This window comes from Equus przewalskii, chromosome 8 (assembly GCF_037783145.1).
Source record: "Equus przewalskii isolate Varuska chromosome 8, EquPr2, whole genome shotgun sequence".
Classification (NCBI taxonomy): Eukaryota; Metazoa; Chordata; class Mammalia; order Perissodactyla; family Equidae; genus Equus; species Equus przewalskii.
Window position 1 is genome coordinate 9911161 of NC_091838.1, and position 26600 is coordinate 9937760.

General features: G+C 35.8%; 1 long non-coding RNA gene across 1 annotated transcript in view; it reads right to left on the minus strand.

The window, feature by feature from the left end:
• LOC103550948 (uncharacterized) overlaps positions 1–12376 on the minus strand; it is a 35706-nt gene extending 23330 nt beyond the window's left edge. The window contains exon 1 of the long non-coding RNA XR_011542991.1: positions 12261–12376. This is a non-coding gene — a long non-coding RNA (uncharacterized lncRNA). The remainder of the gene's footprint in view (positions 1–12260) is intronic.
• Positions 12377–26600: the final 14224 nt, after the last annotated feature.

Here is a 26600-nt window from a genome sequence, read left to right on the forward strand (position 1 = left end):
ATACTCTATAAAACAAACACAGAAATTAAGGTCTCAAAGATGAGAGAACAGGATAACTGAATTGCACCACCTGAATACAAACATATTTACATATTGTCTCTTTCTCAGGTGTTTTTTCCTCTTGCTTTTCTAAACCAATATTTTAGGGAGGAAAAAAAAAGACGCACTAATTTTTAATCCCTCTCTGCTCCATCAACTGAAATTTCTCTGAACTGCATTTGAAATAACCTATTCAAAGGATTAACTGTGTCTGGCATTTATCTTTGTATCTCTCCTACCTGGCAGAATGCCTGTCACAGAGTAGGCCCTCAATGAGCGTTTGACGAACAGAACTGAAATAAAGAGGGTTAATACTTGATAGGAAATAAATAGGTGAATTAAAGGAGAAACTGCTGTTCACCAATTGCTGCGGTGAGGACCGCGGACTTGGATGAGGGCGGGTGGTCAGGACTCACAACTTTACGTCCTACTGTTGGACTCCTCACTCTTTCCCTGATTATCATTTCCCTTCCCTCCCGGGCCACCTATTCAAAGGTGCAAGCACCTGTTTGCGAGTTAGGGTTAGAGTTGTACTAGAGGTTCAAAGACTCAAACAGATGATGCTGTAATAAGTCACTTGTTTTTGATCCCTAAATAAATGGTGACCCAAATCTAACACTGGGCTAAAAGAAAAATCTAAATGTAAAACTTGCTTTAATGGTCTTGCTTTTCTTCTGTTCTTATCTCCCTATAACACTCAGATTTTAAGACACACTGTCTGAATTAAACCTTCATGTACTCTCAACACTACTTGGACTTGCGGAATGTCAAAAATATCATGGAGAACAGCAGTTCTCAAAAGGAACTCTTTCAGAGACTCCTTTCAGGGGGTTTACGTCCGCACCCCCTCCCCATAGAGAAGATGTGGTTTATTTTATACATTTGACTTCAGAGTACCTTCTTGTTAGAAGAATGGAACATGGTGCTCTCCATATTTTTACGTCAACCAACCTAACCCAATTCTATCATCTAAAAATGAATAAAATCGTACTAACTTTCACTGTATTTAGAGTGAATCTCATCCCAAAACTTAATTCAACTAATTCTAGAATCAATATATAGTAAAAAAGAAGGGGATGTAAAACAATAATATGTTTTACTTAGTTAATAAATGAACTGATTTCATACTAGAGGACGGAACCTGTACGTGGTGCAGTAGAGGCCCATGGCATGAGCAGTCAGTACTTCAAAAGGTACCACATAAGACTCATACAGGTGAATTGGAATTGGTAAAATTGGAAATTGAGAGAGATTCTGATAATCTAGTCTATTAGGATTTAAAACCAACAGATGAGTTTTTCTGCTTCCTCACCATTCATCTTATGCGGCCCTGTTACTGGAGTACTCAACATACCTTTACAGACATGCTATTCTCTGTTCTTAAGATCTCTACCCACCCCAGGAATACATTTTTACTTTAACAAATTATTTCTTTTGTACACTCCTTTCCAAATGAAAGCTACAGCCTACATTTACATTTCTCTGTCAGAAACTTTCTCAACTCTTTCTCCTAACACCAACATAAGCCTACAAGACAGATCTATAAAATATGCCTTCTAAGGAAAAGTCCCAAGTAAAACTAAAGTATAATGATCATCAATTTCAAAACCATACTTAGCAAATGTGAAACTCCAGTAGCTTCCCTTTCTTACTTCTCTTAGATCATTGAAAGGGAGGAAGAAATTCCAGAAATATTAAGGAAGACATAATAATTGATTAGATGTGGAGTCTGAAGAAGGAATTGTTTAGGATGATTCTGAAATGTCTGCCTCGAAAAATTAGATGAGTGTAATTTCTGTCATGAATAAAGACCAATGACATTCTGATTAGATTTCCATTCTGGAAAAGTCAAAGCTATGGGGACACATAACATATCAGTGGTTGCCAGGGGTTAGGGGTGGTGAAGAGGTTTCCTATAAAGGGCAGCATGGGAGAATTTTTAGGAATGATGAAACTGTTCTGTATATTGACTGTGGTGATATTTGCATGTTTCTATGCAGTGGTCAAAACTCGTAGAACTGTACATCAAAAACAGTGAATTTTACTGTAGGTACAAATAAATAGTAAATAAAAATAACCAGTGCTTGATGGTGAATTATTTTAAATGAGGACTTATCTTAAGAATTATAAATATGTCAGAATGATTACAGGGGAAAATAAATGAAAATTAATAGAACACCAAATTAGAAATTAGACTAGAACAAGGAAAATAAGATTGCTTACAGACTAGAAATAAGAATGAAGTAACAATACTAAATTAAAAGTGAGATGAAGCTGGCCCTGTAGCATAGTGATTAAGTTTGTGGGCTCCGCTTTGACTGCCTGGGGTTCGTGGGTTCAGATCCCAGGCACTGACCTACACATTGCTCATTGAGCCATGCTGAGGTAATGTCCCGCTTTTGCTCTGCTTCTCTGGTTGGCAGAATTCTTACTGCTGAATATAGACAAAGGTGGACAAGAAAGATAACCTAAGGCATACATTTCAGACAAATTTGAGAGGTTGCAGTTTAACTTTATAGGTTATAGTTTGGGGCAAAGAAATAATGTTGACCACATTCTGGTCTTCAGCTTTACTTAGTTAATGAGCTTTGCTAAATTCAGTTTGTCAAAGCACCTGGACTCATGACATATCAAGAGAGAGACTACGGTCTTGGCATAAATTCCCTCTGCATGCCACCATCAGCAAGAGTTAGCCAACCGCCTCTGCCTCTCCTCTGCGGGACTCAAACACTGTATGAGCAGGAGTCGGTGGAGTGCCGCCAATACTTATCCTCCCTGTTACTGCTCCAGGATTCCCTGCTTCCCACTCGCAGTCTTCTCGCCCATCAGCAGTCACAGGCTGGCTCTCACTGACTTTGCAACACCAGGACTAATGGCATCTTTCTATCCCTGCTAGCCCAGGACAAATCCCCATCCAGCTGTAGCCTCACCTCTATCTCTTCTGAACTTATTTCCTAACCTTATCCATCTTCGAAATTTTAACACTCTGGACCTCAAAGTCAATCATTAGAGAACAACTTTTAAAGTTTATACTAACTACTTTTGTGAAAGTTCCCATCTCCTACTTGTCTTAAATGAAACTTGGCTCTCCGGTGACATTGCTTCCCAGAAGCTATTTAAGTAATATGTTCTTTTTCCACACCCCTTCTGTCTCCAGACCTAGAAATGAAATTGATGTCTTTTTTGCTCCACATTGTTGCTTCTAGACCACTATACCCACATTTTGTAGTCATCTAACGCTCCCCAGTGAACTACCCCTCTTTCTTTGAAATTTTAGCCCGTCGCTCACCGATGTTTTCTCCATTTCCACACCTGTCCTTCTTCTTGGATTTCAAGTTCCACGCTGAAGTCAATATCCTCATCTCTCGAATCCTTGACCTCATTCATCCAATGATCTTATTCTCCACCCTACAGCAGCTATTCAACACCAACTGACCTTGACATTTCCAATGAAAACAAACTCTCTGTCTCAATTTAACACACCTAGCTTTCTATTATCATTTGTATGTTCCAGCTAACTCCTCTGACACCTATCTCTAACAATCTTTGGACTTCATCAGAATTTTCAATTCATTTATTCTACCAACTCTTCACTGTTCCTTCCTCCCTTCATGTCCTTTCTTTACTATTTACCCAGTTTAAATTTATGGTGAATTATTATAATAAATCTTTCTCTTAATTCCTCCCTCTTGCTTGAGAAAAACCCTGGTTAAATCCAATTTTCCAGCTCTACCCAGTACCTCTGAAGCTAAACCTGGCTGGAAAAAATACACAATAATGCTGACTGGTCTATTGTGATGACAAAATTTAAGTGGATCTTTAAGCCTGCTTAGAAATAACGTTATATTTATCTAATTCATTTTCTCACTTATTGTCTTAGCTAATTGTTCTCCTCACACTCCCAAAATCTATTCAAATTTCTTCACACTCAGCTCATGACGTTGCTTCCTACTTTGGTGAGAATATAGAAACAGTAAAAACAGAACTTACGTAAATTGTCTTCACTACATTTAACTCGCTGCCTGTATTTGTATTGATAGCACTGCGTTCTCTACTGTTACTGTGGCTGAACTCTGAATGTTCATAAGTAAAGCACCCCTCCCACTTGCTATTAATTGACTCCCACAATTTTCTACTCTTTCTTTTGCATTCTTAGCTTTTCTCTTTCCATTGGATCATTCCATCAGGATGCAACAAGCTACCATTTCAGCTATATTTTAAAAAAATTAAACCTGCCTACACCCAATTCCTTCATCTAGCTCACCTGTATCTTACCTCCAGCTTTATGAGAAAACTCTTAGAAAGAATCTATGCATAGCTGTCTTCTATTTCTTCTTTCTTGTTTTCTCTTGAATCTGCTAAATTAGGTTCCACTATCAGTGCTGCAAAGAAAGCATTACCAACCTCAGCAATGACCTTCACTTTGCTCAATCCAATAGTCATTCCTCAGACTTCATCCTGTTTCATCAGTCAGCAGTATTTGACACAGTTAATCATTTTCTCCTCAAAATTTTTTTTCTCTTTTTCAACATAGCTTCTAAAACATCACCCTCGTCAGGATTTTCGGCTGCCTTTTTGACCTCTCCTCCTCAAAGGAGGAGGTTTTCGGGGTTTTTTTCCATCTCTGACTTATAAATCTTGGAATGTTCTTGGCCTCAGTCCTTGAGCCTTTTCTTTATTCAGTCATTAGAGTGACGGTGCCACCCAATTTATGGCTTGCATATATTTACGCTGACAACTCCCCAATTTTTATTTCCTACCTGGACTCCTCCAGGAATTATATTTATATTTTCAAGAGCCTTGGCATCTCCACTTAGTTATTTAATTGATCCCTCAAACTGAACACATCCAAAACTGCTCTATGATATTCCTCTACAACTGCTCCTCCTATAGTCTTCCCCATCTTAGTCAATGGCAACGCTGTCCATTTAGTCATTCAAGTTAACAATCATGTTGTCATTCTTGACTCAACTTTCTTTCACCCCATAGCTAGACTGATAATAAATCCTGTGGCCTCTAATTCCACAGTATATTCAGAATTTTATCACTTCTCCACTTCATCACTGTTATCACCCTGATTGAAGCCACCAGCATCTCTCATCTGCATTATTTCAATTAGCCTCCTCCAGGTCTTCCTGTTTCAGTATTATCATTCTTCAGTTTCTTCTCAACACAGCACCGGAGTGAGTCTATTAAAGCCTAATTCATATCACGTCACTCCCCTGATCAAAACCCTGCAACGGTCCTCCATCTAAGACTGAGAGCCAAAGTCCTTACAGTGATTTCAAGGCACTCAATGATCTGAGGTCCCTAATACCTCTCTAAATATGGCAACTCCTGCTTCCTCTTTTCCCCGGTTCACACTGCTCCAGTAGCACTAGTGTCCTTGTTGTTTCTCACATAGCCCAGAGATACTCTCACCTTTACACACGCTACATCCTCTGCCTGAAGGTTTTTCCTCAGTTGTCCGCAAGGCTAGTTCCCCTATTTCCTGAGGTCTTTATTCAAAAGTCATTTCTCAGTGAGGTCTTCTTTGGCCACTTATTCTAAGATTTAAGTCAATAATCTTGTCTCATCACCATCTTCTGCTTTATTTTTTTCTTCCTTGACATATATATTTGACATCACTATATTATTTACTATCTCTAACAGTAGAATTTAAGATTCATGGGAACAGATCTTTTTTTATCACTTTCATTCATTGCTATATTACCAGGACCCAAGGCAGACAGTTCCTGGCACATAATAGACACTCAACAAATAATTTGCTGAATTAATAAATGTATATGTGAATGGACTTTGTATCAAAGTCTACAAAATAAAATAGGTAAGAATGACATTTCATTCTAATAGTTATTTTAAACTAAAGTTTCCAAAAAATGATTTATTATTATTTACATCCTTTATGTAGTTACTTTGTGAGAGATAAAAAACAGAATTTAGAAAGATAGGCAGAAACTAGGGATATAGAAGCATATTGTGGGCTACCATGAAGAGAAATCCCCAAAGTTCAATGGTTTCACACATTAGAAATTTATTTCTTACTCATGCAAACCCAGTGTGGGATAGTGCAGGTTCTCCCATATCTGATGTCTCAAGAATCCAGATCCCTTTTATTCTGAGATGCAGTCAGCTTCACATGAGATTTGCATGGTTTCTACACCCAGGGAAGAAGTAACATAGAGTTCCCTAGTCAGTTCTTAAATTCTTCAACCCATAAGTCATAGATCCCACTGCTGTTCACACTCCCTTGGCTAAAAATAGTCATGGAGTTCTTGTCTTGCAGCAAAGATAGGGAAACTTCACTATCTACAACACACTCATAAATAAAATTATAGGTAAACCTCAAATGGCATATGTTCAGGAAAGAATCTACATGTTAAAAAAAATTACAGACTATACCAAAGAGCATAAGGAAGTGAACATTGACTCGAAAAGAGCATAAGTACTGGAGTAAATCAGGGAGGAGGAGGGTTTTCAACTGGACTTTAAGAAGAAAGTAAGTCTTTGCCAAGAGAAAAGAAAGTTAAAAAATTATTACAAGTAGAATTATCTTAATATTTTACTTTACTTTGCTTGTGTGATAGCCAAGTTACATTTTAATTTTCTGACAAGTGGTTAGAGACATTGAGCATGACCAAAAGTGCAGTAATCTTATTTGTATGTCCAACCTGGATAAACATACTAACTGTTAGTAGGCTATGAGCATTGGTATTAAATATATGGCTGTAGCTTTATAACTCTTAAAATACATTATTCTGGACCATTACAGTTCATCTATTATGCACATAGATCTAAGTTTCTCTAATTTTTAGGGACTCTTCTTAAGAGATTCTTTAAAAATATGCATAAGATCTGCAATTGTTGGCAATAACACAAAAAATACTTGGAGAATTGTATAAGGAAAACAACTTAACTATTATAACAATAATACAACTAGTGTGAAATTTAGCTATTACATAATAATTTCACTCTCTATAAAAACAGTTTATTGCGAAATTGGTATACAAGGTCATTAAGGTTATTCAAATTGAATCCAATAGGTAAATCTTAAGCTGAACCTTCCACTGTATTATTTCAAGCTAAACTTTTCACTATAGTGTATTACAATGAATGAGGACCTATCAGAGACCACATCCAGAGATGCCATTGTCAGTCTCACTTCTCACCTGACTCCACCGCAAATCCAATCAATAGATTTGTGGAAAGTGTTCTACGTAGTTGAAAAATGCTGCGAAAAGTGTATATCCATTCGTGCCATTTTATTTTTAACTTTGTTTCTCATAAAGTTTAAAGATTTGTCAAGTATTAAAAAAATCATTGCCTTCTTGATTGCATACTATCAAGTAAAGTTTCTGATATAAATATTGAAGGTGGGGCACTCGTCATCTGCTCCACACATTTCCACAGAAGTGAGGTGACTTTTGCTTTACATCCCAGGAGGAAAAACTATTATAGAAACATTTCCAGTTCTTCTTCTTTGCCTATCAATTTGTTTTAACAATAGTTAGGGTTAGAGCCAAAATTCAAGTTAAGGCCAAATATCTGTCAGGCTTCCATTTCTAAACACTGACATTAGATTGGCTTTAAATCTTCATCATTTACAAATACTTTAGGCTAGCAGTTTATATACACATCAACAATATAAAGCTATATAATCAAGCAAGGTATTTCTTCTAATGGGGATGGAGGGAGAATGTGTTTTATCACTTTAAATTTTGTTCTCATTAGTCTTACTTAGTACCATCAAACATACTATATATCTTTTAAATTGATTTTTTTTCTTGTAGAGAACTTTCATATTTATTGGAAAATTCTTTTCCTGACTGTGAAAAGGTAGAGTATACTATGTAAAACATAGGCTGGACAGTTTTCAAATTTATTTAGTCAGCAGGTCAAAATTACTCCTTCTGAATATAGTCTTTAAACAGCTGGATTTCAGAGAAAATGCGAGCACTCTAACTTAGCTTTCTACTGACTAATCCATACTTTATTTTCCCAACTGACTGGCACGCATTTGCATTCTTCTGAAGAAAAAAATGTACAATCAGTATAATAGATATTCTTTCAATAAACTGTGTACTTAAAATGAAAAATAAATAATATTCCTTATTTGGTGACTCAAGATTAAACCTACCTCTACTTCTTCCAATGACATCATATAATCATTCTCAAAGTTAGATTTTTAAAACCTCAGAATATTAGAATCATGGATTCGTACAATTTATCTTTTCTGCTATCTCTTCCCCTCAAATGAAATTATTAAAGTTATTTTGCTCCTTCTATAATACTCTCTCTTTGATCCATCCTTTCTTTTTCTCTTTTTGTTTAGGTACCAATCTCTTCTTATTTTGAACACTCATAACACCTGCAGAAGGAACCTCTGATGCTCTGAGTGTGACCATCTTCCTAAACATCAGTTACATCCTGTTACTTCTCTGTTCAAAAGTCTTTAATGACTTCTCGTTGCCTTCATTCTTGAAAGTAGGAAGGTCCCTGAGTTTCTGAGGTTGACTTACTTTTGAATCTCTCATGACCCTCTGGAGAGTTAAGAGGACTTATAAGTGAGTCCTTAAAGAAAGGAAGATGTTTGACTATGTAGGGCTTAGTCTAAGCTCAAACTCTAGTTTTAAGAAATAAAGAAAAATAAAACGTTTCTGTGTTATGTAGTTTACCTTATACAGTTTAACTGGGTAGAAAGTAGATGCAATTTAGAGGAAAATTTTTGTCTAGAAGTATAATGCCTATATTTTACTTTTATGCCCCATGTGTATTTCCTCTAGTTGGTGTAGTTTTAGGGAAAGGAAGAAAACCCCCAAATTCTCTTCAAAATCCTGTGTTCTCTCATATAGTAATTATGTGAATGCTGCATTTTAATATTTTAATTAGACCTCAAAATTCTATATTTCAAATGACACATAGGTTATGGAAGAAGTAATATAGAAGGACCCCAAATTGACCATTCTCAAGAACTTTGCATTCTTTTCTAAGATGTATGCAACAATGAAGAAATAATTTAAGATTAAAGGGAATCAAGTCTGAGACTTTATGAGAGCTCAGAGCTAGGAGTGAGTGACCTCAGGTGGAATGATGCAGAAGGCCTCCAGGAAGAAATGGAGCCTAACTTGGTCCTTGAAGGATACGTGGGTGACAGAATGTTGGAGGAAAATGGACAGTTGGAAAGGATAGCAAGAATAAAGATACAATGTTGTTATGATCTTTAGACGGCCAGACTCATCAGAGAGGAGTAGTCCTGATTCAGTGGCGTAGGCAATCAATTTGAGTAGCCAGGTGACATTAAGAGTGATAGGAATGACAAGAATTATATGAGGATATGGATGGTGGAACTAGAATGGGAAAGTCCATTTGGAGAAGATTTTCAAAGAAAAATCAAGAGGACTTAGAAGCACGTTGGTGGTGGCAAGAATTTTATTAAAGGTGAGATGTTATAAACGAAATTTTTAAAAGCAGTACAGTTATCCTTCCAAAAAGATTTTTTTAATAGAGGTGGATGAACTGTGTGACATTTCAACATCTTTTCCAAATCTATAGTTCTTTCAACACAGACGTGTAATTAATTGATCTTTTGTACAACCTATCTTGCCAATGTTCATTTCAGACTGTGCACTTAAAATAGAATAAGGCTGATAGTATTTAACAGGTTGTACCTTTAAAATGAGTACACAGAATACTTTCACGTGAATATGATATGTGCAAATTCTGAAATGATGAAATTTTGGAATAGTTCAGGAAATTTTCACATATTCGAAGAATGTATTACATCTGTGTTTCTACACTTTAATAATGCTTACCAGATTCAATTTCCCCCTTAATCATTATCTTGCTACTAGAGTCACAGTAAAATTTGGAAGTAACAAAGTGATAAGGCTCTAGAAGTCCAATCTAATTGTGGGTCAGGACGTGTGTTCTGGGAGAACAATTAGGCATCAGGATGACTTAAGCGGCACATGGGTCAAAGAATTTTATGTGTGAAGTTCTCAGAAAGGCAATTAAATTATTATAAATATTATAAATGGTTTTATAATATTGTACAGAACTATAAATAGTCTTACACATTATCACAATTTCATGACAACAAATCAACAAAAGCCTTGTGAAAGAATAAAGTTAATGAATAACAAGCAGAATGGGAGAAGTACTACCAGAAAATTTGGAAGTTACTTCTCCCAGGGTTTCTCTGCTTGTGATTCTGTGTTTTCTTCATACCATAATTATGAAAAATTGTTATCGTTCACCTATCTGCATTTGGAAATAAATGAGAGCAACTATGTCAGTGGTTTTTCATAATCAAAGAGCCTCAAATGATTCTAATAATCTAAATGTTAATAGTAAAAGAGAACACCCTGACCTGGTCATACAGAGAACAAAACAGACCAGATATATTAATTAGAGAAAAAAGAAAGGCAAAGGAGACCTAGCTGTTGCCTGTTTAGTTGAGCGAAACCAAATTTAATTTACTAATTCTCATTAAACTCAAGAGAGTTTAAATTTTTTCAATAATGTTTTGAATAAAAGAAAATGGAAGATCTGGTGAAATGAAGAAAAAATTGCCAACTACCATTCAAGCTGCATATAGTTGTGTCCATGTCTTTCACTCTCTTTAAGAACATTTTCAAAAGTCCAAATTACTCAAAATCATTCTATCGGCCTTGGAAATGATCAAGTAGAGGTCAATTTGCCCAGAACATGTAACAGTCTAAAGGAAGTTTGGAAGCTGTTTTGAGCCCAGTAAAAAGGAATCAGGGAGAAATCTGGAATAGGATAGCTATAATACAAGCCACGCATAATGGAGGGAGGACTGTTTCAGAAAGTTTTGAAAAGTTATTACAGTTTCCTTGCGTTTAGTCTTTTTGTGATCTCTGACCTCTGATAACCCAACATACCTTTCTTGAGGGCCTAATAAATGAAGTAATCTGTCAAATACTGGAAGAAGCAAAGACAAAAGATGGAAAGATCTTATTGTAAAAGAGCTCAAAATTGAAAAAAAAGAGAGAGTGCGTCCATCCTATATATTCATTTTTTCATTGATTAAATCCCTAGTTGTTTAACATTCAGGAATGAAGGAAGATCCATTGTAAATTCCCTACCATAAAATTTTAGAGATAAGGAAGTGTGCTGATGGGTGACAGTGAGCAGAGCCAAAACTCCTGCCTGGTGGGAGCAGTATGATAATTTGAGGTGTGGATTCAGTAAGGCAGTGAGGAAGGAACAAGGATGATAAAGAGCAGCAGTTTGAAGCTCCACGAGAATATAACAATTGTCAGCTGTCTTAAAACTGGAATCAGTGTAAAAATATAGATAAGCCTCATTAGTGCCTCTTTTGGGCATAAGGGAAAAATAATTCCATTGTATATTTCAAATCTATAATTGTCACAAAATTATAGTTTTACTATCAGAGAAGATTTTTTTAAAAATAGACTTCTAGAATAGATAGACATGTTTATGTGCACATCCTCCAAAAACACCATTAAAAGATAGAAAAGAAACAAATGCAAATGGATAATGCAAAATAGGTCAAGACAAACTCCAGATATACTCTAAAGGGTTTAAAGACAATTTGTGGAAGGGACTATTTACACCTATGAAGGAAGTGTTAAGGAGGCAATAAGAGATGCTGGGAACCCAGGGACCAGTAACAATGGAACATCATTATCAGCCCTAGGATTGAAGGGCCAGATGAAGAAATTGGTGTTTCAGAAGCTTGGAAAGAACTGGAGATGTGAAAGAGGAGCCTCCGGAGAGCAGTTGTGGCCACTGTGGAATTCAATCACTCAGGAATCACAACCAGACATGGAAAGAGTATGAAATAACTACTCCAGCTTTCCTCACTGCACGCCAGCACTTCTCATTGGCCAAATCCCAACCAGAAGCCAGAATGCAAGGGAGTCTGCATGATGCAATTGATAAAGGTCAGCCTCTTGTGTTGCAGAGAAAGGTGGAAAATTGATCTGGGAATGGAGAGGATGACCAAGATTAACCAGGACACAAAGAATAAGAGTTCAGCTTTCCTTGATCTCCTATGGTTGATTTGTAATCTGTTAACTTGGCCAGGCTGAACTACATTTCCCAGAATTTCCTTTCTTATATTTTTTCAGTTAGAGTGTGCCGCAAGTGAGATTCTTGTAGGAGATATCCAGAGCAGAGGAACAGCAGCAGCCATTTTGTAGCTCACATACTTTGTCACTTATCTACTGACTCACCTGGTGGCATGAGGCAATGGTGGAGCCTGAAGCTGGCCCATGTACCTCTCGATTCTCCCTCAGTTTCTCTGATTTCTGGGCCAGTTGTGTATGCTTAGCTCCTTGAAGAAGTGTCCTGGCTTCTGTGGGACACATACACTGCTAAGATCAGAGGCAGAAAAAACTGACAAGGGGGGCCGGCCCCATGGCCAAGTAGTTAAAGTTCCATGCATTCCACTTTGGTGGCCCAGGTTTGTGGGTTCAGATCCTGAGCACGGACCTATTCCACTATTCAGTCATGCTGTGGAGGCATCCCACATATAAAATAGAGGAAGATTGGCACAGATGTTAGCTCAGGGCCAATCCTTCTCAGCAAAAAACCATATATATGGTTTTATGTATGGTTTTATATAAATGGTTTTAATATGTGTGTATATGTGTATATATATACACACACATATTTAAAAAACTGGCGAGGTGTTGATCTGTCCATGTGATCCCCAGCTCATGCTTGTGGCTTCCACCTTGTCCTTACTCACCCCTACTTTGCAGCCATCTTTACTTCCCAACTGCCTTGCCTGTGGACTTCAAGTTCCCACATCACATGCAAAGATAAGAATCATGCAGACTCTGCCTAGCCAGTTCCCACAACTACGCGAGTTCAAATTCCTGTAACAAATTCTTTAAAATATATAATACACATAATGACGTCATTGTTCTATTTTTCTGATTGAACTCTGTCTGATATATCTGCTGTGAGTCTTCAATAAAGGGCGAAGATAACAAAACGTGAGCCAATCATGTCACAGGACACTAAAAATAATTCATTAATTAGAAGCATCAAGCAACTCTGGTTTCTACCACACCAATGGTTTGGTTGAAAACAGAAAGATTATTTGAACAAGTATGAGTCTCTGTGGCAATACAAAAACCCATTCCTCAAACGTGGAAAGAGAGAAAGGGCACTAACTGGAGAAACTGAATGAGAAGTTCTGGACTGGGGAGTACCAGGCTCATCTGAGTGAAGAGAGAGGACACCTAACTGGAAATGGGAAGATTATGTGAAACAATGCAGACAGAAGAGTGAACAATCCCCCTCTCCAGCCCCATTATTTTGACACACTCCAAAAATGCAGACTGCCAAGTGTTTAACTGACACCCCACCCACTAACTTAGGCAGAAGATTTAAAACTCTTCTTTAGGTAAAATGAGCTACTTGAGCAAAAATGCAGCTACCTACACTTGGTTACCTCAAAGAAGGAGCTGGCACTTACCTTTTTAGTACCTCACCCTTAAATATGAATGGATATTCAAAGACCAGCAGATTCTGAAGAAATCCTCTCATATGACAGTGATATTTTAATATGACAAAGGTTACCTGGATGTGATAGAGACAAAAATTAATGGTGATTTACATAAGACGGAAGTGATTACTCTCTCAAATAAAAGTCAGAACTGATGTGATAGCTTGTTCAGAAAAGTTGACAAGGTCCAAAGATCCTTGTAACTAGTACTCTGCTCTCCACAGGGTGTTGTGATCATCTGCCTTGCATAAGATGGCTTCCTACTTCATCTACATCAAGCCAGTGAAAAGCAGTGGGAGAAGCAGCAAGGTGCAAAGGTCACACATTTTCTCTTTAAAAGCATGTACCAGAAACTGCACACGTCAAAGTTGGTTATACAGCCACACATAGCTGCAAGGGAGGCGGGTGAATTAACTCTTTATTATAGTGGCCCTGTGCCCTGCGCAAGCCTGAAGATTCTAAAGCTAAGAAAGAACTGAAAAAGGCATATTGGAGAGACAATTGGAAATCTGCCAGTTTTCTCTTTTGATTATTTACTATCTGAGCAAACCCCCGTCAGGAGAAGCGACTCCTAAATTCAATCCCATTGATGCACTCAGAACAAAGTCCAGGATCTCTATGTGATGTTAGATCTAGATATGGCTGCTCACGAGCCAACAGCCTGCAATCAAAGACAAGTCATCAGTCGATGCATCCATTATACAGGGAAAAGCAGAAACAAGATTACAGAAGTTAAATCTCCCATTGGGAAAATGGAAGAACAGAGTATCCACAGCAATTTCAAATCCTGCTCACAGGAATCACAAAGTGTGATTCCTCGTCAGTGGAGAAAGTTCCTTGATTAGTCCACAGAGCAGCAACTTGACTGTAGTTGACATTGCAGTGTGTCTCTCTTAGAGACTGCACTGCTTTTATAGTGTTCTTTCTGTTTGTAAAATTTAGGGGTCTGGAGGTTGTTTTAGAAGTGATCTGATCACAGCCTCTGTAAATCAAGCTCGTGTTTTCTCTGATGATCTGAGTGACTCAAAAGATGGGAATACAGTTGCTTTGCTTCCAATCAATTCTATATTGGAGTAAACACAGACCATATTCTCTCTAGATATATTTTACAAATCTAGTAACTCAGATGTTTTATTTACTGACCTCTCTGCCTATTGTCCTCTCTTGTGAAACAATAGGCTTGAGTGAGAAGTCAGTCCCGCTCATATTACCTTTAGGCTGTGTTGGCACATGTTACTGGCTGAGCAACATACTTGCTTCAGTTTGTAAAACAAAATCAGTTGACTGTGTGCTGCTTTTTTTTTTTTTTAACATTTGAGATCCTAAACTACCCGACTCTCAGTCAATTAATATTGCAAGCTGTATGCAGAGAGAACTTTGCAAACAGGCTTACCATATTTACATTCTCTTTATAAAAATATTAAGAAAACACACACGACATTATCAATACTTTCTACTCTTTTGTAGCCTATTGTCTATCTGCCGTCCTATATCACAGACAACAGTTTTATCAAATATCACTCTCTGGCATAACAAGGATGCCCGCTTTCCAGCCTGCAACGTTTGTGTTCTCACTGCTCCACTATTTCTGATAAACCAAAGTCATATATTGTCAGTTCTATCCCATACAGCACCCCTTTTCTGATTTTAGAACTATGAAGGGAATTACCAAAAGAGACAGTTAAAAGAGTTTACAGTTATCTTTCACAAGTGGGACTCAAAGATAGAAAAATATATTTGACATTTTTGTCAAATAAAATATTACATAAAGTAAAACTCTTCTGCATATAAATTTAGCCCAAGACAGTAGAGCCAACCTGGCCTCAAAGATCAAATTAAAGTGTATCTCAAATATAAATTTTGTCAAAACGTATAAGACTAAGTTTATAGATAGTAGAATATTGTAGTACTATCTAGGGCAGTGGTTCTCAGCTGGGGCCAGTGTTGCCCATTCCCCTTCCCAGAGGTCATTTGGCAATGTCTGTAGACATTTTTGTTGGTCATGACTGGGAATGAGGAGGTGTTACTGGAAGCTAGTGAGTAAAAGTCAGAAACTCTGATAAATATCCTATAATACACAGGATGGTTTCTTTTCCCCCACTCCAACACCTGCAACAAAAAGTATGACCCAGTCCAAAATGTTAATACTGCTGAGGATGAGAAACTCTGGACACTGGATAAAAGAGACTAAACCTGTGGGTAGAAGCTAAAAAAGCATAAACATGGTACCCCCACCCTCTGCATTGACCAAATGGATGACTGAGATCTGAGGACAGCAAAGCACGGAAACAGAAGATGTGATTCTGGCAATAGAGTTCTTACCATTGTGGCAGAAAGAAATAAAGACCCTGCTGTAGTGTTTGTAGGGATTCCTATTGCTAGCTACCTTAAAGCCTTGTGGACAGGACAGCTGATACTGGCCCCGGAATCTGCCAAAGTTTCCCTCAACATCAATAGAGTAATTGGATTGACTAGGTGAGAGGCACTGAATTAGCATAAAACCACATCAGTTCACTGTCGAAATTAAAACACTTCAAGCATTTGCTCCACTGATACAGTAGGTCAGTTACTTACTGGAGACTGATTACTAAAGTAATAAGGAGGAAGAAAAACAATTATTTTGATGGATAGCTGAACTCCAGAGTGCATACACTAATTTAGTTATTTAATTTTCATTACACATATGAAAAACTAGAATTTAATACTATGCATATTTCTTTGGGGAGTTTCATTTTTAATTAGGTATGACTTGAGCTCACTCTTTCCCATTGCTGAAGTTACACACAAACTCAGAGTGTGTGCATCAAATACAAGTAGGTCCTGCAATTACATAAATAATTTCTATTTCTTCACACATGCACCCAGATGGACCTTCGGTGGAACACAATTAAATAAGACAGAAGGTCATAAGAAATTGTCGCAAGTGAATTTATCTATTAATAATTTTCTCACTAAATTCTAGAGTTTGGTTTCAGTTTTGTTTTCAATGACTTTAAATCTTTTACATCAAAAATAAACTTCAAGTTAGATTTTTAAGAAACAGTGTACAGGTGGTAAGTCTAGATACATTCCATTGTTCCTAGAGTACTTTTTCAGAGACAAAGGACAGCCTTTTAAGTAGGCAATTTGTTAATTTTAATAGAATTCTGCACTGATGGTAAAGTGGCCAGCTAAAGTTATTTTACTAAAATGATATTAAGCATTTTTAGTCCTAAATGTAGTTGCCAAGATTTTAAAAAGGTTTAATAAATAAATACATAAAGTGAAAATGACAGAGAAATAGGATATTATCATAAATCTCAAAAACAGAATTTGATTTGATAAAGCAATTTGCAGGGTTTTATATAATTAGATATCATTTATATAATTTTTAAAAAGCAAAGCAATACTATGTGCATCCTTGGTTACACACAGACACACAAATATGTTTAAAGTATTGGAAGAATGCACACCAAATTAATGACCAAGGATGCATGCAAATGGACAAAGAAGGAAGAAGGAGAGACTGGCATGTGACTGGGGAACAATGAAACATCATCTTTCTCTGCAATTTCTTATGTCATTTATTAAAGCAATATTTTAACAGAATATGGTGATATATTAACAATAGCTAATTATATGTGAGGTGTGTAAAGATGTTTGCCATATTGTTTTTTGAATTTACTGTGCCTTTTAGAATTCTCAAAATAAAAATTACAATTAAAAGTGAAACAGGAAGGAGCTACCCTGCTGGCATAGTGGTTAAGTTCATGTGCTCCATTTTGGGACACCCAAAGTTCATGGGTTCGGATCCCAGGCAAGGACCTACACACTGTTCATCAAGCCATGCAGTGGCGGCATCCCACACTAAATAGAGGAAGATTGGCACAGATGTTAGCTCAGGAACAATCTTCCTCACACACACACAAAAAATTTCAGATGCATCCGAAGGATGGTGGTAAGCTATTGGAAGCTAACGAGGAAGCAAGTAACTTGATCCAATATGTAGTTGGAAAGATTGGCCTAATATAACCAGATACACATTTTTCAGTATGACTTTTTCCATGCAGCCTTCATTGAAAAAGATAACTATAAAAAAGATTACATATATATAAATCAGAAAAAGGGAACCCAGATGTGCATCCTGGGTATCTCTGAATAAGAAAACACTCACACTTTAAAGTATACATTTAGGGGTCGGCCCCGTGGCCAAGTGGTTAAGTTTGCGTGCTCGGCTTCAGCAGCCTGGGGTTTCACCAGTTCGGATCCTGGGCGCAGACATGGCACAGCTCATCAAGCCATGCTGAGGTGGCGTCCCACATGCCACAACTAGAAGGACCCACAACTAAAATATACAATTATGTACCAGGGGGCTTTGGGGAGAAAAAAGAAAAATAAAATCTTTAAAATATACATTTAATAATATACCAAAATACATTTTCCTGAAATAAAGAAAAATTTGAATCCACATTGAGAAGTGGACCAAGTAAAGGAAAAATTGATACAGAATAATCTCACCAAAGCATATCATCTTGAAGTCATTGAACCTCGAGAACAAAGACTCGCCTAGGCATCCAGACAGGGAGAGAAAGTCATCCACAAGAGGGAAAGATGGACTGGGGGCCAGATCTCTCCACAGCAGCATTCAGGGAGTGCCAGAAGGCAGAAGAGCAATGTCTGCAACATCTGAGAACATCCATACTTCTGAGGGAAAGTGTGAACAAAGAATTTTGTGCATTACTAAGTTGTCCTTCAAGACAGAAGGCAACGGATACTCTCAAATAGAAAATAACCCAGAGCCCAGCAAATAGAGTATACATAAATAAAAATAAAAGCTAATAGATCACATTTTTTCAAGAAAAAGATAAATCAAAAATTTCAAAACTCTAAAATTGATAAATCATAGTAAAAAGGGACTATATGATAAACTTGGAATTGAATTAAAAAGAGATCTAAGTCTAAATAGTTGTGGGGATTATGGTTACCAACAAATTGTGTGTCATATAAACCTTGACATTATAAAAATTAGTTAGGCTGTTTTCAAAGAATGATCTTTTGTGCATCTATGGACTTCCTGCTACTAAAAAAATGGGAAAATTAGCTTAAATATACTTCCTTTACTTCCTTTTCCTTCTCCTTGCTTTATTCTATCTTTTAATTACCTTACTTTACAATTATTGGGTACCTGCACACACAAAACACACACACACAGACGCTTCCAAAAATGGACCACGACTTTTAGAGGTAAGGTAGACCACATCCACATTAAGGAAGAGGCCATAGTGCTACACACATTATCATCTGCTCAGATTCTCCTGCCCAAATCGTAGGTAGTGCTTTACGTTATTATGAAGAGTGGCTTCAGTTTCTCCTGCTGGTAGATTATCTACTGCTATGTGAATAATGAGGCCCATAACAATTTTGCCAAATAACAGAACCATTTGCCTCAATGGCTTCTTCTCGTTACACAGAAGAGAAACTAGGCAGACCTTGTAGGTTCGAAATTCGTTCTTTACTTTGTACTGTCACCTTCCGCTCATTATTCTTCATAATCTGAAGGGAGACATTTATTTTTCTTCTTTCTACAACAAAATTAAAGCAGAGCTTTGTTCTTGCAACTACATATGCAAAGGTATTTAATACTTTTGTTATAACTTATTTTAAAGTATTAATTTGCTACGTGTACCACCCCACAGGCTAGGAAAGGTTATTTCCCTAGACACTCTTCTGTAAACAATCCAGAAATTTGATCAAGCTCATTAACCATTTGTGTTCCTTCTACTTCAAATTCAATAAATTACAATTGAATTTCAAATTAGCATGTAAAATATGTGAGTTTAATTAACTTTGTTTCATTGTGAGCAAAGGGTCACATCTTCCAAGAAAATTATAAAGAAACCCATTTGAAGCAAAAACTAAGAAACATAAATGCTGTGATTTGTAGACCTTTGTAACCTCGAAATGAATCTTATAGATTTCCTGTTACAGACATAACTTTTCCATAAAGCAGATTTAGATTATATGATTTATTTTTTCTAAGTCACACAGTTACTCAGTGACTGATCAAGCTGTCTAATATCTATTTCTTTGTTTGCAAAACAGCAAATTATTATCAAATTGATAACAATTAATGATAAGTATTTATTTATAAATAATTTTGTTATTACTATGCTGGCTTCCTGTCTCCAATCTGACGTTGTTTTCATTTCTACCCTCAAGTAGACATCTTCAGAAGGAAACTAAATAACATCCAAAAATATTTTTCCCTTAAGATTAAAAATATACGTATAATAAATTAACCAACTATGAAAGCCAAATATTCTCCAGCTGTATGCTGCAATTTCATGGGTCATCTTATGTTTGTTGTTTCAACTAGTAAAGCAAGTGAAATTTTTTAAGAGAATGGGTTTGTTGTACCTGTGCTTCATGGCATAACCAGCATTCTTGCTAAGCATATGTTCCCCTTAAAAGAAAAATAAAGTATTATCTTGATTTTTCAACATATACTCAACTCAATAAAATGACAGCAGATTATATATATATATATATATTAACTTTTCTATGAAAATTCAACTTCAAATATGTTGAGAATACAGACTCAGTTATCACCATTTCAGCTCTTTTCTATTTATTTTGCATGAAGAGTAGCATTTTGCTACTCAAATGCTCAATTGCCACGTCCCTACTCACCCCCACCCCATTTTACTCCCAAAACACACAACAAACATGCACGGACATCCCTTGCCTGAATCTTATAGAAGAATCCGTTTCCAGGATTGAGTCTGTGAAAAAGGCGGGCAGATTATAGAAAACGGGAAATTTTCTAATTCCTCTTGCACAGGGAAGATTCATTGTTTCTTTCAAATTGAATTTCCCAAACTCAGTCCCGCTAGTTCTTAGTCGGTATCAGTTGTTCCAAGACTTTCAAATATCACGGAGCAATAAGTTATTAAAATAAATTCAAAGCCTGGCATACCCAATATTTAATTTTATCATGTGAGAATGTCTTTTAAAACACCATACACTAAAGATAGAGCATTTTAACTCCAAAAATGTAGGAAGGATCTAGCTTCAGATTAAAATAGTAACAGTTTATAATTTTACACCAACATGTGTACAACACGGTATTCAGTTTTACTCACTCCACTCTAGACTCTTGAAAGTTCATCACAGGTGGTGTCTACCTATGGTATGGTATTAGGCGTCATTATTTCACTCCACACAGCATTTGCTCCATACTGCCTTGTGTGGGTATTTTTTAACTGTTTTATCTTATTTATCATCTTTATTCTTCTTTGCATTACCCATAACACCTTGTCAAACGATTCACTCATAGTGTACACTCTCTATGTATTTGTGCGATGAATGAATAAAACAAAAGCACATATATATTTTAAAAATTTTTTATTTATAAACACAACACCAGATTCAACTGAATAGTGGATTATGTCAATGAGATTTTTGCATACTGTGCTTTCTTTTAAGGTGAATAAAGTTCCTCCTTACATAAGAATATTATAAATAAAGTTAGAAGATTTTAGTACATTATTTAGCCAAAAAAAGATTTTGATATAAAGAAACTATATCACCTGCCAGTGAAGTCAAAGAATTCACAAAAAGTTACTCTGACCAATTCAATTGCTACTGAAGTTCTCCAACCATGTCTAATAGAGGCATTTGCCTACTTACAGCATTCATATTCTGTATGACTGTTGACCTTCCTTTTGTCTATTGCATAAAAAAAGGAATTAATGACTAACCCTAATCCTGCTGTTTTTTATTTCCCTACCATCTGTATTTCAAGTATCAAGACCTGAAAAGGTGCCAGTTTCATATGAAATAGGCTTTTAAGAATATTCATTCCAGTTTTTAGTAAATCTATATTAAACTGTAACTTTAATGACAATACTGATACACTTTTAGTATTTTTATTCCTCATGCTTTTTATTTCCACTGGTACAACATAAAATGTTAAATATGCCATTACTAAATGTTTTATACTTTTATATTTACATGTCAAATATTTTATATAATCCAGAAAGACATTTTCCCAAAGTCGATGACAGACCCTTGTCTCTGACATCTGTTGGAAATTAACATTGAAAGTCTAGTTGTTGTATCCTCATTCTATTGTCCTCAGGATAGTTGTGATTTTCCTAACTGCATGTTTGGACTTCTATAGAGGTTAGTTTCTTAAAGCAAAAATCAGTAAATCCAATGAGTTTCAAGTTTACTATTTAGTCAACCCAAGTTTTATCCAAGAACGTTTTGAAGAATTTTTAAAATTACAAAAAATTGAGCAAATTAGCCAAAAGTTCTTGAAATCTTGCTATTCTGCTAAATATTTTACCCATGAATTTAAAGTTTTCCCACATTCCCATGTCATCACATACAACTTGTACAACTCTTTACTTACTGTGACCAATAACCTTATTTCAAAATAATCACTTTGATTGCACACGTTTACACAGGAATTATTTCTGTATAATTTCACCTTTTTATACCCGATTTTGTTAATACTCTGTTACAGATTGTAGAAAAATATTTAAATTTAACTTCTTTACTTTCCAATTTTTCACATATGTTTTTATCTTTGTACCACCGGCTGAATTAGTGTGGCATTGACTATTGGTGGTACCCACATAATCATTCTCCTCCTTTATCTTGGTTAGCAAGCAATAATTTTGTTGGATCGCTCACCATCTTTGCATCTGGGAACTCAAGGAAGGGGCCCTTTAATCAATCCAAAACAAAGATGATGGTATTTTTGTCTTCCTTATGATTGGTTTAGGTATGCGTAGGTGATACAATCTGGACAATAAGCTTTGAGGTGATGTAAGCAGAATCTTCTAGGAAAGGTTTTATTTGCTCTTATAAAAGGTCACAATACGTATATGTGCCCTTTGGACATTGCTGTGGGAAGAAATCATGTTGCTGTAACCATCTGGCAACCTGGAGCAGGACAGCCTGAGTCCAAAACTCTCAGAGAATCAAATAGAGAGGAAAAACAAAAAGATTTGGGCTTTTATTGACATTACTAGACTTCTGAAGCATTTGGGGAACTTTTTCAGATTTCCTGTTCTCTGAGAAAAGCAGCCCCTTATGTTGACCTCCTTGGCTATGTTTTTTTACCTGTGATCTGAAGTAGTCTAATTGTGACATCTCGATGACACAAATAATGAAACCAAGTCTCACAGAAATTACATGACTGGCCTAAAAGGGTTCCATCAGTGGGTGGTAGAGGCATGGCTGGAATATAAATTCCTAGTTCAGTCCTCTTTCTAGTACATTGTGAAGTCTCTTCCTTAAGAACTTGTTGCTCAAAGAAACTGGGTAACAGTGCGTTGTATAAAGGTACCGTGTATACAGTAAAGTATTTTATGCAATAATGAGCACATATGCATGTTATCTTACATTGAACCATATGAAACTACCATTCTTGTGTGCCAAAGATCCTCAACTATTGGAAATTTCTTGTGGTCTAACCTAAAAATTTTATCGAATTCCTATTGCTAATGCAGAGCAGATATCTCCAATTAGTGTACATTAAATGCTCTTTACAGTATCCCCTTACCAAGACCCCCAGTGGATGTCTGAAACATCAGATAGTACAAAATGCTATATATGCTGTTTTTCCCTATACATATGTATCTGTGATACAGCTTAATTTATAAATTAGGCACAGTCAGAGATTAACAACAATAACTAATAATAAAATAGAGCAATTACAACAATATACCATAACAAAAATTACGTGAATTTGGTCTCTCTCAAAATATCTTGGTTGTACTATGTTTTAAGACTGTGGTTGACCGAGGGTAACTGAAACCGCAGAAAGTGAAACCGTGGATAAGGAGGGATTACTTTATTTTGATTCTTAAGTTTGCTATCTAAAGTTTAAAGTGGAATTCCCTTCATGTTTCTGTAAATTACCTTTATTGGGCCTCTCTCAAGGGGAAATTCAAGTTTGTTTAGACTAGGTTAAAAAGTTTATGAGCATATCCATTCATGACAATGTTGTTAAACCTTAAGCATCTAAAAGACGTGTTCACTTTTTTCAGTGAATACGCAGGGCTCAATCAGAAACTATAGCACGCTTCTGATGATAAAATTCCATGTATATAATAATATGACCTAAATAAACCATTAAAATATGATGATGTAACAAAAATGAGGAAAAATATACCTTCCATTGGAGAATGCTGCACTACGTTTTTGCAAAAGAAATATAAGCAGTGGTGTCTTGTGGTATTATAATTTGTTATCATTTAAAGTGGTATTTTATAACTTATTTATGGTTTTAAGTTAGCCTTTTGATTTATTAAATCCTTTCTCTTCAATATGACTCCTACTGATTGTAAGAAAGTTACATATAGAACTCAAAAATTGATTGGACTAGCTTTCAATGTCATTTTAATTGATATTAGAATACAGTACTTTGAGGAGAAATTCAACTTTTTTTGTTAAGCTTTTCACAGTACTTTCTGTTTACTTCCAAAAGTATATTTTCTATGAATTGTACATTAAAAGATTCTGCAAAAACTAAGATTGCTTACTTTCAAAAAGTTTAAACACTACTTTAAATGCATAGAGCTCCCCACAAAAATGAGATTATCAGCTTCAGTATTGCAGTGTAGCAATACTATAAAAATTATTACAGAAATCAATAATGCTTTCATTTCCAGAACTAATCTGATGGTAAGATCTTGTTTATACAGATATTAAACAAATGTATTATTCACATTTTGTAATGATTTTCTAGAGAAAAAATGACTTTGTTAATTATCACATGGGAGTGGTGTAATAAATGAGTATAATTTTTATTAACAGAAAGTTAATTTACATAAAACAAATGCTCATTGAATTATTGAACATGATAATATCTACATGCCTATTCTTGGTTGTCATATTTTGTGCCTTTTGGCGACATCAGAATTATAACAATTTGATTTATGCATTAAATTTAATACATAATATGACAACATACAGATATGTATGCCTTATAATGTATAATTTAAACATGATTGCTATATATTTCACCCCTTCTTCCCTGGCTTTACCGATTTTCCCATGCAGCCAGAAATAACGATTAAAATGCAGGTTGCCAGATACGAGTGTCTGTTTGAATTAATGAATATTTTCATAAAAATACTCCAACGATGAATGTTTTAAAAACCTTGTCATAACATTCACCAAACTTACACATGACAGCAAGCATGTGTTACTGCATTTTCATCTTAAATATTTGATGATTGCCTCTTTAAATCCAAGATTCATAACCCAAAGGCTTTCATTTTCTTACACCACGTGTAATTCAAGAGACATTTATTAGTACAGTCCTCTTTCTATGCATCAACAAAACATATCTGAAGAAAAGCAATCTATGAACTTCCCAGAATTTTGGATATATTTTAAGGTATTAATTATACATAACAATATATTATAACATGTATACACTATTTATACACTTTCTCTCTCTCCCTCCCAATGGAATAAAGATAGAATTTACAATAAAGATGATTCTGGTTAAACATTAAAAACTACAATACAGCTGGAATCTCTTTCAAGTTACATTAAAAATGTGTAAACATTTCCTAAGCTATGCGCATTTTCAGGAAATGATTACAAGCACAGTGGCAATTTACGAGGTACTGAAAAACACCAGTGCTTTTCTAATGATTTCTTAACAATAATGTCAGTTTTAAAATCACAAATTTAAATTTAACACAGGTAAATAACGGGAACAGGCCCAAGAACAGTCATCTTTGTTACTTAGGAAGGAAACTAACTGACAGTTGTAAGAGCAGCCCCAGAATAGGTTACAACTGGAGGTTGCCCACTGATGGGTCTCTCTCACTTGACCTTGGGTGTGCAGAAAGGTGGTTCACCATGGTAACCTTGGTCTTGATGCTTTCCATACAGTAAATCATTTCAGTCTCTTCATGTAATTCTTTTATTGGCTGTGCAATTGAAATGTCATGCTTCACGAGCAGAGAGGCTAGTAATTTCTTATGGGTGATTAAACCATCTTTCTAACGTAGGAGCACGGATAAAGTTGTACACAACGATTTTAACACACACAGTTCATCCTAATTTTTCCTCTGTGTCTTTTAAATATTTTGCTAACTATATTTTACTCTGCTTTCTTAACGTTTAATTACTCACAGTCATTAGTATACTATCAAATATCTGGTTATCATTTGATGAGTTACATGATGGTGTTTCTACCTCAAAAAGAACTTGTGCGTGTATTTATTTTTATATATAAAATAAAGCTCTTTAAATAATACTGAAATTTCTAAAAGCAGGCAAGTTTTAAAAGGACATTTTAGGCCCTAAGCCAAAACTGACATTCCACCTTCAATTACGTGAAAATCAAAAGGATGTATTTTAATGACAAATTATGAGAAAATCATGAAAACCATACTTTCTTTAAAAAGTAAGAGTCACAAAATTGCTTTTTCCCTTATGAACTGTTCATGTCAATATCTCCAGACAATCATTCCCTTATGCTTTTATATAAAACTCTGCTTTTTTTTGAAGCTCATTCCATTCTGCTATATTACTCTCACCATCACATCTGTCAAGATACCAGCCCCCTGACCACCACCACTCACCCCTCACTTTTGTTGAAATCTTGGCATTTAGGTCTCAATTTCTCTATTCATAACAATTTCTGCCATCACCCTGGGAGATTTTTAAAAGCCACGTGGACAACTCATTCCAAATCCTGCCCTCTCGATTCCTTCAAAACTTCATCATCAATGACCCTCTCTTGGTCATCCATGGTTCCAGACAAACACTGGGCCTTGTCATCTCTGATATTTGATGCTCTGCCAAGCTTGATATTGGTATTTTAAGAATTCTGCTCTCTGACCACTCCCAGTTTCATTATTATCGTTATTATTTAACTACACTAACTACAACCCTCAAATTTATTACAACTGAAAACTTCAGTTTGTTGATCCCTCTAGTATCTCTCTATAATTAGTCCCCTTATAACTTCACCTCCCTCCCTACCAAGTTAAAATCATATGGAAGAAAATTCTAACCACTGCGTTTATACTACCTAACTCCC